Source organism: Kryptolebias marmoratus, linkage group LG21, assembly GCF_001649575.2.
Source record: "Kryptolebias marmoratus isolate JLee-2015 linkage group LG21, ASM164957v2, whole genome shotgun sequence".
Taxonomy (NCBI): Eukaryota; Metazoa; Chordata; class Actinopteri; order Cyprinodontiformes; family Rivulidae; genus Kryptolebias; species Kryptolebias marmoratus.
The window spans coordinates 9599703-9622235 of NC_051450.1; the positions used below are offsets into that span (position 1 = coordinate 9599703).

The 22533-nt window shown below is 37.1% G+C and overlaps 1 protein-coding gene across 1 annotated transcript in view; it reads left to right on the forward strand.

Annotated features, from left to right (window-relative positions):
• Positions 1–5414: 5414 nt before the first annotated feature.
• Positions 5415–22533, forward strand: part of LOC108234660 (cadherin-12) — a 130568-nt gene continuing 113449 nt past the window's right edge. The window contains exon 1 of the mRNA XM_017414026.3: positions 5415–5806. The gene's annotated coding sequence lies outside the window, so the exon portion shown is untranslated. The remainder of the gene's footprint in view (positions 5807–22533) is intronic.

Genomic DNA, 22533 nt, shown 5'->3' on the forward strand with positions numbered 1-22533 from the left:
CACCTGAGCAGTGCCACAGACTGATCGACTCCATGCCACGCCGCATTGCTGCAGTAATACAGGCCAAAGGAGGCCCAACTAAATACTGAGTGCTGTACATGCTCATACTTTTCATGTTCATACTTTTCAGTTGGCCAACATTTCTATAAATCCCTTGTTTTTATTGGTCTTCAGTAATATTCTAATTTTCTGATATGATGAATTTGAGATTTTCATTTGTTGTCATTTGTAATCATCAAAATTAAACGAAATAAACATTTGAAATATATGAGTTTGTATGTAATGTATAAATATAATATACAAGTTTCACTTTTTAAATGGAATTACTGAAATCAATCTACTTTTTCATGATATTCTAATTTTATGACCAGCACATGTATGTGAATGAGAGGGAGGCAGGTGGAACAGTGAGGCTATAAGGAGCAGAGTTCACAACGGTGCAGGACTTCAAGTACTTAAGGTTGACTGTCCAGAACATTGGGGAGTATGGTACAGAGGTGAAAAAGAGAGTCCAGGCAGAATGGAGTGGATAGAGAAAAGTTTCAGAAGTTATTTGTGACAAAAAGGTGGCTTCAAAAGTCAAAGGAAAGATTTACAAGACAGTGAGGAGAGCAGCTGTATTGTATGGTTTGAAGACAGTGGCACTGACAAAAAGAAAGGAGACAGAACTGGAAGTGACAGAGCTGAAGATGTTGAGATTATCCTTGGGAGGGACAAGAATGGACAGGATTAGGAATGAGGTCATCAGAGGTACAGCACAGGTTGAACAACTGGGAGATAAAGTTAGAGAGGCCAGACTGAGATGGTTTGGACATGTGCAGAGGAGGGACAGTGGGTATAGTGGTAGAAGGATGTTAGAGATGCAATTGCCAGGAAAAAGACAGTGGTATGCCAAAAAGGAGATATATGCATGCAGTTAGAGAGGACATGGAGGTAGTTGTTTTCTGCGTCCTGTTCTCACTCCAGAGTAAGATGGAGGAGGATGACTCGCTGTGGCAACCCCTGAAAAGGGAACAGCCGAAACAAGAAGGAGATCAGTTAAATTCCACTATAAAATGGGACACCCCTTCACGAGCCAATAGACCATCAATGGTGATGATTTGTTTTGCATAAACAGATGGCTTGCTGATATGTCCATTAATTAAAGTTATACTAATTACCAGGCTTGCAACAAACATTAACAGATATTATTTGTTTATGCTTCTTAAAAAGAATACATTATCAAATGCAAGATATTGGAATGCATAAATAAATGATACAATGTTTGTTTTTACAATAAAAAATAAAGTATTTAGGTTTTTAATGTTCACATTTGTGAGGTTCTTCAATGTAGCAGCTCGTACTTCCTTGTTGAATGTGCAATCCTGTATAAATGAAAAGAAAAGTCAAATAAAATCAAAATAAAAAATCAAAATTTGTTTGAGGGGCCAAATAGTCTTTGCTCTTCACCCTACCTTTCAGACACAAAAATATTTGTGACACTTTTATCTTGCATGATAAAGCACAAAAATGTAGCAGTAGGGTTATGGGGTAGGGCAAAGTGGTAAATTTGGATTTAGTATTCTTTTGAGGAAAAAAAATCTTTATCTTTTGAAAATCTGGAAAATTAAATCTAAAACATGTGCAGGACAACATAAGACATGTAGTAGAGGTCACAAGTAGAATCTTACCCAGTGTGCATATAATTCTTTATGTGACACAGGTGAATATAAAAAAGCCCTCCCCCACTCTTATGCCCCCAATTATGAAACCTGATCTTCAGACCCTGACCTTGCACCCCGTTTATCATGCTTGCTCAGCTTTTAGTCTATCAAGAATAATGAAACCTCTCAACAACATAGCCTTTGCTCAAACACCCCACAGCTCCAACCCTCAAGAAATCAGTACTGGACACAATATATCAATAAGAATAATCCTTCTGAGAAAAAAAAATGTAGAAAATGTGGCTGCAGAAATTCTTTGTGACAAGTTAAATATTAAAAAGGTACTTTTTATTTTAAATGTTACTCTTTGCATTTTGGAGGTCCAAATAATTTAAATCTTTTCTAATATTGAGTGAAAACTGAATCAAATTTATAACTGACTTCAGTATTTGTTTGCAGGGTAACACTCAAGATCGAAATGTTTTTGTCACGATCGGTGGAGATGACGGAGACAAACCCGGTGTGCAGACTCATCTTAAAGAAAACTAATTTATTTAACTAAAGAACAAACCAAAACAAAAGCTGACGGGGCAGCAAACAAATAGAAACATAAACTAAATCAAAACTAAGTAGAAAGTGAACATAACAAGCGCAGGAACAGGAACAGAACCAGGAACAAGACGGAAACATGTAACAAACAACAGACTAACAGCAAACAAACATCAAACAATGGACCAGTGAGGTATGGGAAGAATGACCGGGCTTTTAAGACTGGGGATAATGAGGTGAGTGGGAACAGGTGGATTGATTACTGAGTCGGGACAGGTGAAGATGGGCGTGGCTGACAGAGAAGTGAATGACTGAGGGAGAGTGAAAATGAACATGAACATGAGACAGAATGAAAAGCAAATACAACCAAATAACACAAAAGAAACAACAAAAACCAAAGAACTAAAATCAAAATAAAACAAAAACAAAACCCAGAAAAAAGCCAAATCACCACAGTTTTTTGTTTTTTCCCCAGTAAAATTGTCAGATTGATAAGGTATATGACAGAAGACACAAAACTGAGATGTCTAGCACATCCATGTTTGTAAATGTATTTTCTTAATCAGGGTCACTTATGCTGGCCACTCACTGACATACATATCGAGCTATATTCATTTACACAGATTTGTTTGTTTACAGGCTAAGACTGACTTTAGTTACACAGAAAATGACCCAGTGGAGCAATGACTAAGAGCTATTTTACTTTGATGGTCAGCCATATGTGTTCAAATTGGATCATACTGTGGATGAGCTAAATCAGATGGAAAAAGAAACATAATAAAGGTTGTATCAGAAACACAAATGACATGTCCTTGAAAAACATATACATCAGGAAACTGCTGGAGCTCTTCTACTGCACTGGTTGGATTGGTCACCATATACTCCATCATTACTGCATCCCTGATTTTGTAAAATTACAATTGATAAATTCATATACAGTGCCTTGCAAAATAATTATTGCCTCTTGGTATGTTCTCTATTTTGTTGCCTTGCAACATGAAATTTAATTGAATTTATAATTTTATTAAAAGAAAATAAAAATCTTCAAATTAATGAAGTGAAATGAAGAAAAAAAAACCTTGTTTTAAATAAAAAATAAAACTGACAAATGTTGCATGCATATGCATTCAGCTCCCAAAACACAATACATTATAAAGCCACATTTTGTAGTATTTACAGTGTCAGGTTTCTTCAGGATTCTCTCCATAAGATTGGTCTATCAAACCACTGGACTTTTTGTCATTTTTCATGAACAAACTGCTTCTAAAGCTGGATGGGGGCTGCTTACGTTCAACAACTTTTAAATCAAAGCAGATATTCTCAGTTTGACTGTAGTCTGAACATTGACTGGACCATTCCAGGACATTTAATTGGTTCTTCTTAAATCAGTGGAGTTCCGTTTCAGAAGTGGGTTGAGGGTCCATGTCCTGCTGGGATGTGAATCTCTGTCCCAGCCTCAAAACTCTGGAAGACTCCAATAAGTTCATATCAAGAACTTCTTTGTTTTGTACTCTACCTATGTTTCGTTTAAAGCTGACCAATTCTCTAGTGCCGGCTGATGAAAAACACATCCCCAAGGCATAATACTGCTACCACTATGCTTCACTGTAGGGATGGTGTTCTCAGTACGATGAGAGGTGGTAGATATGTCTCAGACATGTCTTGGATGGTTTAAATGTTTGAGCTTGGTCCTGTCTGACGACAGTACCTTCTTCGACATGTTTGGGAAAGAAATTCCAAACAGTCCAGCTTTTTTGGCAATAGCTTTTCTTGCTCATTCTTCCATGAAGCCCAGCTTTGTGTAGCTCATGTGGCTCCTGTGGACAGAGTCTCACGTCTCAGCAGAAGAGCTAGCCAGGTCTAACCAAATTATCTTTGGCCTCATAAATATTTGTCTGACTCGGTTCATGGGCTTTGGTGGACGACCCTCTTTTAGAAGGTTTGCTGTGTTGGCATTGTCTTTTCCATTTTCTGATTTTCTGATAACAGATTAAATGGTGTTCTGTAGGATGTTCAGCATTTAGGATATGTCTTTTATAAACTAACTTTGATCTGTACTTCACCACTACTTTGTCTCTGATCTGTGTGGAAAGTCACTTGGTCTCCATGCTGGCTCTTGCTTGGTGGTGGCCTTTACTGCTTAGAGGGGTGACACTGGTGTTGATTTTGTGGACTTTTACAAGAGCTGTATATCATCTGACTGGATTAGATCATATGTCTCTTAAATTATGCACAGGTGGATTTCCTTTCTAAAGTATGTGGCTTCTGGAGGTAACGGTTTAAAGCAAAGGGCAGAAAATTTCTCACTTTTTAGTTTCAAATTTTCAAAACAAGTTTGTTTTTTTCCTCATTTAACTTAATTAATATGAAGATTTTTGGGAGAATCATTGCTTCAAATCAAATTTAAAGTCCAATTAAATTCCGGGTTGTAAGGTAATAAGATAAAAAAGATTACCAAGAGAGATGGATACATTTGCAAGGCATTATATCTGAACCAAATCAAACAAATACAATGTTATGATTCACATCAAGCAATCTTTAAATTCCAAATATTTTATTATTGCTACCACAGTTTTGGTACAGACATCTTAGATTAGATCTGCCAGCATGTATCTTGGATGGAGATCCATGATACTGTTAACAGCATGTTTGTGAACCTTATTTCTGTTTATCCATGGTGACATATCAGTCTAAGCCTGTCTGTGATAAAGACCAATACTTCTCCTTACTGACATGGATTACATTGCAGGCACTTTGCAGTTTCTAGCAATCTCAACCCACATTGGGCTACTTCCAAGGATTGTTTTGTAACCATTAATAAATTTGGACCATAAAACGTTATAAATAGGCCCCAAGTTTGTCTTTAAAGAGTTGGCAACCACACAAGCTCGGGACAAAAGAAGCATCTCCAACCCTCTTTCCAATTAGAATGTCCCCTGTGACCACGGCGCACAGCACCGGCTCTGTGTGTGTGCATTTGTGTGTCTTCAGGGGGTATGGGGGTGGGGTGTTAGTTGGCTCTAATCTGCTTGATGATGAAGATCCTCAGTGCTCAGGGGGATCTGATGAGGGAGTCGGGGTGTGTGTATGTGTGTGTGTGTTAAGGGAGGGTTGGGGCTTGTGGGTGGGGGGTGTTGCTCTCCTGCCTTACGCCAATGCAATCACGACTGTCGCTCACCACAGACCTCTCACATTATCTCTCTCACTCTTTCTGCTTCACACACACTTCCTCTGTGTTGCTCACTCACTCGCCGATGCACGCACACACACACATCTCACTGCTCACTCAATCGCTCACTTCCCCCCTCAGTCGTCGCTCTGCATCCGCACGGACAGACTCCACTTAGGTACAGCTCCTGTGCAGTCTCCAGCTCTTTTCTCTTCTCCAGCTGCAGTGCTCACAAGCATCTGTTATGCTCCAGCTCGCGCTCAAAGTGAACACAGAGAGTGGGATAATGACTGAAAAGCACCAAAGAGGAAAGCAGGGTGATAAAAAGAATTGAAAGGAGTGGCGGGGAAATAGACTGCTCTTGCGTAAAGGTGGGAGGACAGTTTGATTCAGTGAAAATTTGGAATAAACTGGCTGCATCTCTGCACTAAAGTTACCTCTGAAGGTAGGTGCATCTTCTCTTTGAGCAATTCTTTCTACCTTTTTGTGATACTCATGCACCCTAGCTTTCGGCTCACCAAAAACATAACTACTCCACACTCACATGGTTTGTGCAGTTTATTTATATTTCATAGTTTGTTGACAGAGCTCCCCATAACAGAAGGTGCATTATTTGATTAAGGCATTGCTCTCATTTCCTTGCTAAACACAATTTGAGAGGTCTCGTTCAAACGGAAACTTAACTGTGATGAAATGTCGACCTTGACAGTGTTGTAATGCGGTTAAGTTTGAACACCGCAGACACTTTGTTGGTTGTGTGCATCTTGAACTTTCTGTGGGAGAAGAAAAAAAAAGGATATCTGAGAAAGCATCAATTAGACACATGTCAGAATAAAGTGCATGTGCTGACAGTTTGTAGGTCTGAGTTCTTTTAGTTCATTCCCACATGAAAGGATGCTTTTTAACTCTGTGCTCAACGCCGATTATCCCACTGTGCTCTGTCAAATGCTGTTGGCAAGTCGATCTGAGCCCTGTGCCTATGGCAATAAGCTGTGAAATATTATGTCATATTTTTATTATAAAATAAACATGGCAAGTCATGTAAATACAAAGTCCTCTGCGTGTGTTTGACTTAAATGTAACAGTATTGTCTTTTCATGCCACACAGTCGCTGTTAAATTGCTGAGTGGATGAGCGCACGAGGTCTTTTGGCTTAATCAGAGGCTTGAAGGAATTCCTTTTGTTTGCACACAGTGTATATGCACCATATTGTAAGAGGGAGAGCCCAATCTTATGTTGTAGAAAGAGATTAGAAAAACAATCTGAGAGGAGATTTGGCCAAATCTGTTTTTTGCCATGAAACAAGGGCAGCGCAGATGTAACCTTTCCCCTGTTACGCACTAGCAGATTGAGATGAGCAAGACTGGAAATAATATGGACACAAAATAAAGAGATGTGGTGTTAATTCGACAAACCCTGTTGCAAGTTGTAATTACATTAAATATGCAGCTCTTTCACAAACAAGTGGCCACCACATGGTCTGGGATCAACCTAATCCACTTTTTTGACGTTTCAGGCCATGTGTATGACTGATATTGCATCGGGGATAATAAAGATCACTCAGTAATGATATTTTCAGTGTATAGAAATGGCATGTGAATTATACAGCAGGTTTAAGTCAGTCTCCTCACTCACTGACTGGATTAAAAATAAACAAAAGCCTTTTTCGCCTCCACTACTTTTGGCAGATCTAACGTAGCTCACTTGGGTGTCAGAGGCACCTCTTATCAACATTCAGCTGGAAACACCTGCTTTGGAATAATCAAATTATACTCCAAGGAGTCCACTTCTAGGGGAAAGCTGGACCCTTTGAGTACACAGAGGCTACTGTGCAGAAAATGAGCATTCAAGGCATGCAGCCACAGACCTCTCAGGTATTATAACAGCATTAGAGAGGATAAATCAAGACATCTGCAATATACTTGTTATTAAGTGACAACGGCATCATTAACAAGCTCAAGTGCACACAATGGCTTTAATTTCACCTTTCTGATGCTAGAGAGTGATGGCAGAAAGTGTTTTGCTACAATAACTTCCTGTTTTCATGTATCAGTGAGGTCGTTTTGTATTCTGGCTTTTGTCTGCTCTTGTTGCACATGTTCTGCGCTGCCCTTGATAGATGACAGTCCTGTGAAAGGACAGAATGCAGCATCCTATCACAGTGGATAATACTGAACTGCATTACATCAGATTATCTTGTTACACATCGCACCACAATAGCATCTATTTGCACGGATTAAATTAAACCCCTATCGTTTCCTACCAATTAAACAAATTATTCTGTAAACGGACACATTTAAGCACTTGGAAGTTATGACTGATGAATGCACCAGTCATAACTGATTTCTGATTTCTGGCTGTATGTTTAGCTTTTTAAAGTAAATGTGGCCAGGAAAAAAAAAAAAAAAAAAAATCCTAAAAGCAAATTATGTCATTCCATGCCATCATTGCTTGACAGACGTACATCAGCCACAGCGAGCCCTCATGTCTAAGCGAATGAGAAGTCAACCGGCACCTTGTGCCTTTCTCCGCACCATGTCCATGTAAATTTAATGGCAGGACTAAGTGCTCGGTGGTAAATTACAGCATACGTCTACAGAGCTGTCATCACGTCTTCAGATCTGCTGCTCAGTTTGATTAGGGAGAGCTGTTATTTATAGATATAGTCTGCAGCCTTTACCATAGGCAGAACCACAGTGATCATTCATATGGATATGCCACCTATCATTGCATTTTTAAGTACGTGTCCATCAGGAGCCTGGGGGCTCAAATGGAATCAATACTTGAGATTATTTGGAGTCTCCAGACTCTCTTTACCTTGGGCTCTTCAATCTCCGCCCCCACTCAATGGACTCATTTTGACATCATTCCGCTCTAAATGAGGTGTGTCCGAGTTTGTGTGTATGTGGATGTGCACAAGCGTGAGCACCCAAGTGCATCTGTCTGAGCACATTACTGTAGCACCATAAGATGTAATAAGCTGTCAGAAACTTGCTTCCACACTTTCAAGCATGTGAATGCTAATCAGACAGTGATTTGCTTGTTCTGTCTGCGCTCTCGCAGCCAATCTCAGAAGAAACTATTGTGCCTGCATAGGCGTGCTTTGTGTCAGGCAGCAATTTCTCCCCACAGTGAGCCACACTCAGCTAAGACCCCTGCAGACCCCTAAGACCGGGTTCTCCCTGGCTCTCAAGACAATCATCAGAAACAGTCCTAAACATCTCAAATTAAAGTCTTGCAGTGATGGATGACTCTCAGTCTCCTGGAGATATTGCACATGCTTCTTGTCTGAATGATGGGCAACTCCTCTCCACTCAACTTAGCAATTATTTACATAGATTTGTCTCTGTTCATCTGTCATTTTTTTTCCTTTCCTTTCGTTTTTTTTTGTTCTTTTTCAGACCGTGTTTCTTCCTTTCTCTAGCAGAAAAGCCCTGCAGAGGTAAAAGCTTGCACTTTGTGCAGCCTTCTGATTCGGAGGCTTTTTTGGAAAACAAACGAATATGACTTTCCCTGTGGTATACGCATGTTATCTGAAGCGGCGGTGAAAATAGAAGTAGGAAAGATGCAGTTACCTGATGATACCATTTCATATCGAGGACACAACTGTTTTGCCCTGAGAGAAGACAAAGCATTGAGCTCAGCGTGGAGTTCTGTGTAAGATAAAAGGTGAGGCGGGTCTTCGGAGACTCGACTGCCGAGCCTGAACGCTGATTATTACTCACACGAGCCCTGCTGTGGTTTTTATCTTGGAATGTCCACAGTTGGAGGGCTCGATAAAAAACAACATTATTAATCTGCATTCTTCGTCTTTTTTTTTTTTATCCCCCCACAAATGCACTTAAATAGATTCCAGTTCACAGCTCTACTGTTTAAAGATATTCTAAGAAAACCCCAAAGTGAGGTCAATTTAATTGTCTCCTTTTGGGTTCAATTAGAATAAAAGAATCATAAATACAAAGAAACATGCTTTAAATTCAGCATGGCAAAGTCTTTTTCTGTGAGAAAATTTCTGTGTCAATTCTGTGACCCTGGGGCTTTTGTGTGTTTCCTGCCATCGCTTTGAGAAATTCACCACACATTGTAAGCCAAAACTAGGCATGAAGAGTTTTGGTCATAAAAATCTCTGGAGGCTATGCATAGGGGAGTACAGCTAGAGGATAAAGGGCGCTTTTTTGCTAGAGCAAAACAATATATATATATGTATATATATATATATATATGTTGTTTTGTTGCTGTGTCTTCATCGATCACCATTTTTAAATGCTATAAGCACAATCACCATACTTTGCATTTGTGATAAAATACTTTCAACCTGACACTCACTTAATCCTCAAGACTCATCAGAACAATAAACACTCATCTGTGGCTGGACTCAACTCTGTAACCTTAAACACAACCTCACTGCCCCCCTATTGGCAACTTGGGAAAGATTTCCTGTCACACAGGTGAATGACTATTAGTTTAGTGACCCTAGAGGTAAAGTGAGATTGTAATCATTTCTACAGAGGTTGCTTGGGGGCCCTTCATTATGGGGGCTGAGCACTTCTGCAGGGAAGTGCAAGGCGAAAACAAATATGGAATACTCCATTTTGGTGAACTGATTAAATTTTGCTGATGACTTCAAGGCCATTAGTATGTGGGTTTTTTTCAATATAGCTTTACTGGGTCAATAAATTCTTCATTTGAGCCCAGATCCTCCAAACCTTCATAAGTTTGTGTGGCAGCAGTTCATCAGTTAATCCTTTGTTAATGATAAAATGAGCCAAGGCATTATTTATAGAGCTTCATATGAGAGCTGCAGCTAATGATTTTAATTATCAGGTAATCTCTTCTTTACTTTTCTTAGAGATTACTGGGCCTTCAAAAGAGTGCACAACCCAAAGTTACTCCCTTCGAATGGCAGTTAGGACTATTGCATTTCAGTATTTTTTGTATAAATTTAACCACCGTAATAAAATAAAATGCATTAATTTCTTGTGTAATTAATTATCTTTGATTCTATTTTATTTTCACCACCAAAAAGCAAAAAGTAGGCATCAATTTCTGTGCCCATGTCAGTGTGAGCATGTGTGTGTTTGTGCGTCTGTCTCTTAGCAAAATATTTTATGAACCACAAAATGAAATTTATTGAAGCTCTGGGAAACTAATTATTGGATACACATCTACAACTTATAAACTTTTATAGTTAATCTAATTCAACATGGCAGCCATAGCTAATTGAAGTTTGGAAATACAAAAATGTCTACATCTCAGTTAATTTTACAGATATTGAGTTTAAATTTGGTAAGGTAGTAACTGAGACTGGTCTCCAAAAAATAATATAAGCAAAAATAGAAGGCTCAAGATTTTCCTTTAAAATTTTGGCATTAATTTTTGGAGTCAACTCTGTCTGTTAGCAAAATATCTCATGGCTATCTCACTGAATGGATTTTCTTGAAACTGTCATAAAATTATGGATGTACATCTCACTTTTGGAGTGGTTCAAACTCACAACTAATGAAACTTAGCCAACAAAAAAACTCAGTAACTCAGTCATTCTTACATATTTTGAGATAAAATCTGATGTGGTTTTAGGTGAGAGTCATTCAAAACACATATTTTCACCATGAGATCTTAAAATATTGTATGAGCTAGGCCTTTAATTTACAAAATGTTTACATTCCTTTATTTGAAAGGAGTTGGATTTGTAATCCTGAACCTCTCTTTAATGCTGTTGATTACTTTGGGTTTAACAAAACACCATATGGTGACAACTTATTGCCGCTAAAAATACACTGTCAGATTGAACCCATCTTAGGTTAAACACAAGGGTTGTATTACTAAGTTTGATATATCTACAGGCTTTTTTTCTGATTTCAACACACTTCTACAGTTTATTGTGTTTTCTACAACACAAACAATTTAATAATATTAATTTAAATTAATTTTAGCCATCTATGTCAAGTATCAATTCATTAAACTTAAAGGTGGCCTTTAAATTGCATTATTTTGCTGTGGCGCAGACATCAACTTTCTGTGAAGTACCTCTCACATAGTATAACATTTCCCATTATGATTAACACACTTGAGCAGGATATCCTCACTTGCATATAGACTACTTCTAATGCAGTGCAGCATAAATGTTTAAGCCTATAACCCATCTGCTCAGTCATCCTGTCACAGTATATTATGCTTTATTCAAATGTTATCAGAGTTGGGACACTTTGGTCAAGATTTATGAAGGTAGATGAAAACTCTGCTACATGGTTAGATGTGTTGCTAAAACAAAGAACAAAGAATATGTACACAGTCAGTGATGCATATCATTTACAATGCTGTAAGTATAATCCCAGGAGTATTTGCATAGAATAGCTTGCGTAGGTGCTCAAGTCTGATTTGAAAAATGCGCAACTGGAAAAACCTGTGGTATCTCATTTTTGTATTATCATTGCAGATTATCAGACACCAGTTTTACTTATTAGAATAAAACACAGACTGAGCTAAAGCAGCAGTGGGCAGCTAATACTGGAGCAAAATGCAAAACTTGGTTGGACATAAAATATTAGTCTTCTCATTTATATTATTGTCACGCTCTGAGTGTGTATTATAGTTTGACTGCAGATTGTGTCACCCACTGTTGATTTAATGAAGGTACCACTTTGTGGCAGTGCTGTGTTATAAGTTTGTTGATCAGCTTCATTTCAATAAACTTATTTTTTTTACATCAGACTTTCTTGTGCTATAAGACAACCTAGACATCCTTAGAGTGCAGACTGGTTCCATATATACAACATGGTAATACTTGATCAATTTTGAACAATAAAAGGTGGAAGAGACACTTAGTTTATGTTTTTTGGTTGATGACTGGTACTTTGTATGTTATTGCTAAGAACTGCTACTTAGCTTTTTTTTTTCATTGGTTATAACCTTTTAGTTTGTTAAAGCTGATAGATGTGTTAAATTTATATGTTATGGGAAAATCAAAACATGTTTCTAGATGTGAACAATTGCACCTCAGGATACCCAAATTGTGTCTGCATATTTATTTCTAATATAAACCTCATGAGGTAAAAGTGTTTGATGGTGAGAAGTCCTGCAGATGGTGCAAAGTTAATTGAAATGGATATTTATACACTTTGAAAAAACTGTCACAATGTCTATCAAACATTGGCAGCAATCATAGTTTGAGTTTTGTCTGAAACCAGAAATTAACAAATTTATTTTACCAGTGGGTTCAAATGACATAAAACAATACAAAAACACACAAAATAATAATAAAAAAATTGAATGTTTTTTATTTTTAATAAGGAGAGGTTGGTGAAAGAATGCAAATTTTACTATTGATTTTATCAAGCAAAGTAGAGGCTTGAGTCCATTCAACTTTTGGCAGTACAAAACAATTTAACTCTAAAGTGTGGTCTTCGATGAGAGCATAAGGACAAAGAAACGCTTCCCTCTGTATTCATTCATGCTTATCTTCAGACAAATGCTTTTGTGGAAAATGTCACTGAGTAGATAGGGAAACATTGTGGTCTGTTTTTTTTTTTTTTTTTTTTTTTTAATTCAGTTTCTGTTCAGAAGACTGCCGGCCTAACATAAAATTGCCCATTCGCCTCCACTGCACCTAAATCACTGTGACTCTTAAGGACATCTTTTTTGTGTACAGGCTTTTTGACTTAACAGCTTACCATTTCAAACCAGTTATGCCTTATATAAACCATGAACCTGGGAGGTGATAAAGCGTTGCGATTCTTTCATAAAATAGAATAAGAAATCATCCTGACAGACTCTAGATCTTGGCCTATGCAAGTCTTCTTATGAACAAGACTTCTTCAAGGTCGGCATGATCGGGCTTTCTTCATTGTGCAGAACTTGTGATAAATAGGACACAGTGGTGGAGGTGGTGGGGGAAACATGACACAGAAAGGAAAAAAAAAAAGAAAACAAATAAAGTTGCATAGGATTAATCTATTGTGTTTACCTATAAACTGAGACCACAGAATTATTTTGCCTTCTAGTTTTGACCTAGATTGAATATGGTAAGTCCTGATTTTTTTTTGTATTTGATGATTGATGGTATCAAATGCTTGAAGAAACATAGCATTATCTAATAAATTAATAAAACACAAATTATTTCACTTATTGTATGATGCACATTGAGTGTACACTTGCTTCTGTTAAAGAAGTCACAACATTTGCAATCAGTCAAAGCCTTGACTATATATATATATATATATATATATATATATATATATATAGTCAAGGCCTCAGTGAGAGAAGGTTTCAAAGTTTAGAAAATAAGATGAAAGTATATTGAAAGAAAATTTTGAAAAACTTAAAAACTTAAATAGGAATCAAGAATTAGCCACTAAACTTTTGTCTCACATGGACTCTGCTACCAACATGACAATGTGGTGATTGACAGGTTACAAAAGAAGGCAGTGGTGACAGATCCTAACTGACTGTAACATCTGGAAGAAGGAGCATGAGAAGCTGGAGAAATACCAAGTCCTAAAAGAGGAAATAGAGTAGTTGCAGAGAGTCAAAGCCTCAGTGGTACTAGTAGTCATTGGAGCACTCGGTGCTGTGACTCCCAAACTGGAAGAGTGGCTCCAACAGATCTCAGGAACAACCTCAGAGATCTCTGTCCAGAAGAGTGCAGTCCTAGGAACACCTAAGATACTGCGTAAAACCCACAAGCTCTCAGGCCTCTGCTTGAAGTGAAAGTGGAACCGCCAATTTGGAACAGATTGGGTGAGATGGAAATTTATGTATATAAATATAGAAATTTATATATATCAAGGATTGATCAACTGCATATTAATTTCTGACATAATTTAGGATGTGGGTTAAGACATTTATTAGTGTCAAATCACTGAAACAGCACTTGTGAATTCACAGTAATCACCTGCATCTTTAACTGTTAATACGTGTCCTGACAGGCTGTGGAAGCTCGGTGCTCAGTGCTGTGGTCTTGTAATTCTGTGGCTGCAGGTTTGAGCCCAGGTTGCATCAGGAAGGGCATCTGGTCTAAAACAACTGCTAAATCTGTCATATCATTTTGCTTGCTGTTGCTACCCCTGCAGAAGGGAGCAGCTGAAACATGTCCTGACATCACTGTACTGTCAAGGTGGATGCATCCTAGACATAATGAACCTCTCTAGATTTTGTATTGAGGTTTCATATCTGAGCTGAGCTATGACTAAAGCAACATTTAACCCTCCTGAAGCCCTCAAAAGAGAGAGAGAGAGAGAGAGAGAGAGAGAGAGAGAGAGAGAGGTCCAGAAGCCCTTGTAACTTTGGGTCAATTTGACCCGAAGGACACGGGAGGGTTAAAGCAGTGCCTCAAAGCTTGGGGCTCTGTGTTCGACAGTTGTGACCTAGACTGCTGAGTTTTCCTGATGAGCAAGGGTCTGTTGACTTCATAGTGTAGAAGATAAACAACAATGTGCTCAGTCACCCTTCTGCAAGCAAGGTCTCTGCCAGCCCCATTTCTTATTGTCTACACAATCCGCTGAACTGACAGATCTATCTGTCTTATATGGAGCCATAAATCACTCGACTTATGTTCTGGTGAGCATCTTAACCTAAAATTGGTAAAGTTTTTGATACAACTTTATGTGACACAGACAGCCATTGAAAGGTGTTCTTAAGTTTGATATAAGGTTAATAAACTTAATAAACTTAATTACTTTTATTTATTGGGATAACAACATTAAGTCTCATTTTGTTTTTTTGTTGCAAATTAATTGAAAGAGGTACAATAAGAATCATTATTTAAGTTTTGCATAAACTCAACACCCAATATGATAATAGTTACTGTTAGAACTTTAATCCCATTTCATATAACCCACACAAGAATAAATAAAATAAACTGATCATTCGTAAAATGTTTGTTTTAATACATTATTTCAAGATCAATCATTGACACAGTGGCATAACAAAACAAATGCTCAAGTAACAGCCTCCCCCAACAAGAAAGCACTAGGCTCCACAAAAGCCTGTTAGCCATGACTCAAAGAACACAGAATAGAGATAGAGGTATTCATCTAGCCTAAAATGTTCCCAGATACCATCCTGATGGGATCTAAAGGCAGCTGTGGGAAGTAAGACCCCATCCATAAACCCCATCTTACAATCCACAGGGCCCAAAGATCTATTGTTCTATTGCTAACATCCTACAGGATACTGCAAGACACCTTCAGGTGTTCAGTGTGCAAACCCTGACTGGTCAGAGCTCTTTCAACTAGTCCTCCAATTTACACAACTTTATAGGTCATTTGTTCCTGCTCTAAAATATGACCCATGGGAGCATTGTAAGGTAATGTCCTTACATACAGCATGAGGTATTGCCCAAAAGAGATCTGAACGACCATATAGAACCTTTATTCCTCCCTTATCTCTGATTCTGATGCATTTTCACAATGGAGGAAATCTCATTCTCTTTTAACAAGCCACAAAGTCCTCTTAAAGAGACAGGAAGCCACTTGCATTAACCATGGAACTCTAGTTTGGTAACAATGCTCTGTACATTTTTTTTTTTTCAATTTTGGGTTAAACTTAAGCAACACTATAGGATCACTTTTTCCACTTATTTCTAGAGTTTGAGCCATGCCACTATAACATTTGTAGTTTAATGTCATGTCGATGGTGTCATGTCAGTGGACACAGTTCTGTTGCTTAGATTTCATGTCAACAGTATGTTACGTGCCAATTTTGTTATTGTAGCAGACGTTGTTTGGTTGAGAAACCAGCAACAAACTAAACAAATGGTGCCATGCAAACATGTAGCATGTAACGTTTTACTAAGGTAGCATTTTTGGTAACGTTGCAGGGGTGGCGCAGGAAGTGGTATGTATGAATAAAAAAAAAAAAAAATAGTGCCTGACTAAGCATAATGGACAGGATTTTGACGGGGACAGGTTTTTAATCCCATTTTGCACAGCAGCCTTTTTTAAATGTATTGATGATAGCAAAGTTTAACATTGTTACAAATAAAAAAAAAAAAAAAAGAAATATGTTATTTAATTGGCCAACCGGTCAGTGGTCTTTTTCTATGTCTATAACATTGTAAGTTTATAGTTTTCTCTATTTGTTTTCTTTACCCTGCCCTTAATTAAAACATTGCACATTCGCATCACTTGTAGGTGTGCGATTTAATATAAGTTCATGACGTCCGATGCAGTGTTGTAAGACAAGGTTTGTGTTCATGATCTGAATAGCAAAATTTGTTTTGGGGTTTTCTACAACGAAAGTAAATGACACGTAGTACAAACATGAGCCACGATATGTAAAAAAAATCTGCCATTTACCCAACGTGGTAAGAATTTTCTTTGCCTTTTTTTTCTTTTACTTGTGCACAGTTATTTTTTGTGTTATCTCAAGTAAACATCACTGAAACATTCTGCTGATGTTTTCGGGAAGAAGGTGATTATATCTCTGCATGGGACGCACAATAACCACTCTTTTTTTGGAAAGACAAATAATAGCTACATGAGGCTCATACAAGAAACACATGGATGATTTGCGATCTTATCATATGAACATGGATTACATAAATAACAGTTGCCCCGGGGAAATCAGGATTTGATGGTTGAAGCAGCTGGAAAATGGGTGCAGCTTGGAATCACCACATTAGGCAGATGATGCCTCACAGTAGCTGCTCATCAAAACCTAAGATTTTTTTTCCTGTGTAAAAGTTAATGCTTGTATATGTATACATATATAAGATTGACATATATATATATTACAATTAGGCAGCAGACTATAACTGAAGTGGGTTTGGCATACTAGGTGGTGACATTTCATTTTCCTGTATTTTAGTACCACAATTTGTTGTCATTTAAAGCATAATTACTTTGCTTTTTTTTTTTTTATGAGGCAAAACATTAGTATATGAGGTGAATAATATTGATTACTCTTTACAATACAGTTTTACAAAGAGGAAACTCATGTCCAGCCATTCAACTGGATGTTTTTTTGACATGTACCACCCACTTGAAATCGGTACACACCAAACCTAACACCCCCAAGGTGACAAAACACTCCTTGACAGCAGCAGCAGCAGCAGCAGCGGCAGCAGCCTCCTCCTCCAGCAGAACAATGCGCTCCACCACACCACAAAAACTGCTCAGGAACAGCTCATGCAACACGACAAAGAGCCTAAAGCAGTGACCCAGCTTCCAAAAGTCCCCAGATCCCAATCCGATCGTGTGGCCGAGGGATTTGCCAGAAAAAAGCACTAACTGCAGAGGCCCCATCCAAGGCAAATGTTTCTATGCCAGACCTTAACCCTTCCCCCACAGGTCCTGTGCCCACAGCAGAGGAGCCAAAGCTGGTTCGGTGGCACAAAGAGGCCAGACACAACATTAATCATGTGGTTTTAAATGTTCTGTTTAGCCGGTGTTTGCAGATTTCACTAATGTTTTATGTTACATTTAAAAAGCCTGTTTAAAGTGATTGCAACAAAGCTTTAAATGGATAGTTCAGATCTGTATTGCTCAGAGTCAGAGGTGAAGAGCAAAATTGTTTTTACCCATGTCTGTGTGTGTAGGTGTGTGTATGTGTGTGTGTGCACATATTCTTGTCTGTAGCATTGACAAAATATCTCAAGAATCACAGAATGAATTTTATTTAAACTTTCAGAACCTAATCAAACATACATGGCTATAATTCAGCCAATTTTACAGATATTCAGCTAAAACTTAGTGTGGTAGTGACTGAGCATTATTCCTACCATATACTCTGAGCACTACACATTGTGGACTTTTTGTGCTAAGAACTTTGACATTATCTGTTGGCAGCAAAACCTGTCTGCCTATTAGCAAAATATCCCATGAACCGCAGGATGATTTTTTCTATAACTGTAGGAAAGTATTCATTGGGTAACTGAAAAAACTTTGGAGTCAGATTTCACAGTATTACACATATCATATATGGTATATGGTTTGACTAAAACATTTATAACGTTGTCCCTTCTCAACACAATATAACTTTAATTCAATACTCAAAATTTCAAAACTCTGAAATACAAGACGGTGAACTATCTATCTATCTATATATATATATATATATATATATATATATATATATATATATAGATAGATAGATAGATAGATAGATAGATAGAACTTCATTGATCCCTTGGGAAGACTTCTTCAGGGAAATTAAAAAAAATCTTTATAGAAACAAAAAACACATTTAATATTAAGTAGAGGTTTGTGGAAAGGTTATAAATAATTAATATCTCACCTGTTATGAAAAGCTCTTTTAACAACCTGAGTTTGGAGAAAATTAGTTTATTTTGACTGGATAGCTAGTCTGAGTGAATCTAAGCTGACTTGCTGCTGTTTCAAACCAGCTACAATGAAAAATGGAATTGAGATTTAATTAAGAATTGTTTATAATGAGTCAGTTATTAAAGCAGAAATAGTATGATATTCTTGTTGGAAGTAGTCCAGACTACAGCAAAGTGCTACAACTAGCTGCCATTGCAATTTGCACCTAGAAATAACCATGTAGTGGTAAACTGACAACAAAGCTAAAGTAAAAAAAAAAAAGCATTTGCATGAATTGCTTTGAAATTTTTGAGAATGAAGTTGTTTTAAAACAGCAGGAATCTACTTTGATCTTGCTCTGACTAACTGTTAAACTATTAAAAAACTATGCAACTACTAAACTATTTCTCCAAGCTCAGGTAGTTCAAAGAGCTATTTACAACAGGTAAGATAATAAATGTTATTAACATTTCCACCAAAGTCCATTTTAAAATATCTATGATACTGTTTAAAGTTTTATCCATTTCCATTACAGTATCACAACACATGATGGCAGAACGTCAAAATAATAATACAGCCAAGCATGAAATGAAAAATAAAAATAACTTCCCCATTCCCAGAATATGCCTGTTCACATTTTGCAGCCTGTAGCTTTGTATTCAACACACCACTCAGGATTCTAGATGAACAGTTTGTATTTTCTGGGAAAGATTTACCCTTTCCTAAGAAATTCACAGTAATCCGCTCCATTTGAACACATAGATTTTCAAAGTTTAGTTGCTAACTGGAACTGAATAAAGTAGAGGAGATGAAGTGCAGAATATAAAGTTATTCACAAGTCTTTCATAGCTATTGTCACCAATAAGCTCTATTTATTCAATATTTTAATAGAACTTGCAGGGAATGAAACTGAGCGAAAAAGAAAGTTCGTCCCTGTGGGACTTTTGGGGCTAGATTGTTTGCCACACGTGAAAAGATATTCCAATATTGTGAATACTTTAAACTTAGACACAAAAAGATATGAGCGATGACAAATGAAGACACAGACGACAGGAACGGTTCCATTTATAAACAGACAGAGACAGGTTTCTGCACTATTTACTCCTCTGCTTGGTGCAAGGAACACATTTTTTCGATTCTCTTCCCATCACTGTGAGTTGTGGAGCTCCTGTGTGGCATCCTCAAATATTTTTAAACACACTTTTGTATGCTGTGTCATTTTGTACCAGTGACCCAAGGAGACAGAGCCATTACAGAAAAGACTAATTCTTAATCCACGATATTGCTTTCTCATTATTCTCTTCTCCCCTTGGCCTCTTGTGTGATAACAGTTTGATTAAGGCAGTTATGTCACCCGAGAGCCTGAAAGAGCCCACCTTTTAATATTACCTGGCTGACTCATTATGCCAGCACTGCTTGAGGCTAATAATGTTGAACTGTGATGCTTGATTACAAATGCTGATGAGCCCTGTGTGACAGCGATCAGAGTAGCCTTCAGAATTCCTAAATAATAATCAATAAACAATGTGAATTAATTTTCCAAACAGCACACAGTGAATCTTACAGGCAATTCATTTTTTTTAACACTGACCTCCTTTGATAGACTCTGCTTGCTGCTCGCAGTTTTTTGGTTTCCTTTCACTATAAGCTGCGTGGGTGGCAAGTTATACCAAATACGTTACTGCTGAGACTTAAAACTCATTCGGCCTCGCCGAAACTAACACATGAATCAGAGACAATCCACTTTGTCATACCTTTAAGAACACTTAGATTAAACGCTGTGGAAATACAGCTCGTGTTGCTTTAATTAAGTGCTGACAAACACAGCTTAAGTATCTTTCTGAATGCTTTTCAGGTCATGATACTCCAGGTAAACAGCGAAGCGAAGCTGAGCATTTTTTTAATTATTTGGGGTAGTCGGAAGAAGGACAAAAAAATTAAAAGGACATCTCATGAAGGCAGAAAGACATTAACCCTCCTGAAGCCTCCTTGTAACTGAAGAAAGGAAGAAAATCCCTTGTAACTTCTGGTCTATTTGACTCGAAGGCCACAGGAGGGTTAAATGCCTAATGTTTCTTAAAGGAATGCATATCACATGTCACCTTTGATGCCAGAGTTTTAAACTAAAATTGTGTTTAAATGAGAAAGCACAGAGTTATAGCCAATTCCACATAGCTCAAGATTTGTAAATTTTACAACTTTTTTTTTGGGTAAGACCTATTAGTTGTGGCAGCCATCTTGAATTGGTTTGCCTCTAAGAGTTAACCAGTTGTAGATGTACATGTAATAACTTTCTAATAGTCTCAAATAAATATGTCCAGTGGTTCATGAGAAATTTTGCTAACAGACAAATAGGATTAGTGATGTGTGAGTCTTGAATAAATTATTCAGAACTTCATTTTACTGAATCGGTAGTCAGTTCTTTGTTGCTAAACCTCACTGGTTTGTCTCTGCCTCAGCTATCTAGCTATAGCTAACTGCAAAGAAGAGATAAGGCAACATGTCAGGCTGCTATGCTAACTGCATTTAATAAATATATCAAGCGAACTGCTTCATTAGCCCAGTGGGAAAAGCAGCTCACTATGGTACTGCACATACGTCAAATAACTAATTGTGCAAAATAAATGCAAATATAAGTTTGTTTTTTTTTGTATATATATTTGAATAAATCAAGTACATGTTGATGTAAATTGATATATTTGATTATATATGCATTAGTCAAAGCAATTATATTTGAAAAAGTATTTAAAAAGTATAAATATAAAAAGTGTTTTAAAATAATAATATTTACATGATTTATTTATTTTTATTTTGCATAAATATTATTTTTATGTATGAAGTAGAGAGAGAGAGAGAATAAGTTTTCACTTTAAAAATATTGGTCTTTCACTTTTTTTTTTCTCAGTGTCAATGTCAGTTTATTTATATAGCACATAAAAACAACAAAGTTGACCAAAGTGCTTTACAATCGAGTATATACACAAATTAGATAGGACAAAATGAAAAACAGAAATACATCATCAAACTATCAGCAAACTCTGCTAGAAGCAAACATCAAGGAATAAAGATGGGTCTTGAGCATGGATTTAAGACTATAGTCTCAGCAGCCCATATATGAAAACGTAAACCATTCCATAGGCTAGGAAATGAAATGGAATGGATCATTTTCCTATTTCAAATCTATGGTATTAGCGCTATGAATCAGTGGAGACGCAGAGTAGAGCTTGGGTGTGCACATGTGACTTAGTGACTCAAAAGCCCAAATCTTTTTTTAGTGAGTTATTCATTTTATCTTGAATTAGTAGAAATATTTAAACTTTACATTTCCAGACAGGATTGAGTCCAAAAGTTAATGTCAAAGTTTTATTGAAAGACGTCACACAATGTATAGCTATTTGAGTATGTGTTGTAAATGACTCTCAGCTCTTGCCACACCATATTTTAGCCCAATATCTGTAGATATCACTGAGGTATAGCCCTATATATATATATATATATATATATATATATATATATATATATATATATATTTGAGTATGTGTTGTAAATGACTCTCAGCTCTTGCCACACCATATTTTAGCCCAATATCTGTAGATATCACTGAGGTATAGCCCTATATATATATATATATATATATATATATATATATAGCCATATATATGTTAGCTAATGTTGATTAGCTGTGACAGCCATCTTGAACTGTATCAGCTCCAAACATTAATCAGCTGTAATCCATTCATTCCTCCAGTGATTCTTTTCTGAAAGTTTCATTAGAATTTGACCAGTTGTTCATGAGATTTTTTTTAACAGACAAACTGGGTGACTCCAACAATTAATGCCAATGTTTTATGCAAAGATGTGGCACAATGTGTTGGGAATGATGCTCAGCTACTATCACAACACGTTTTATTCC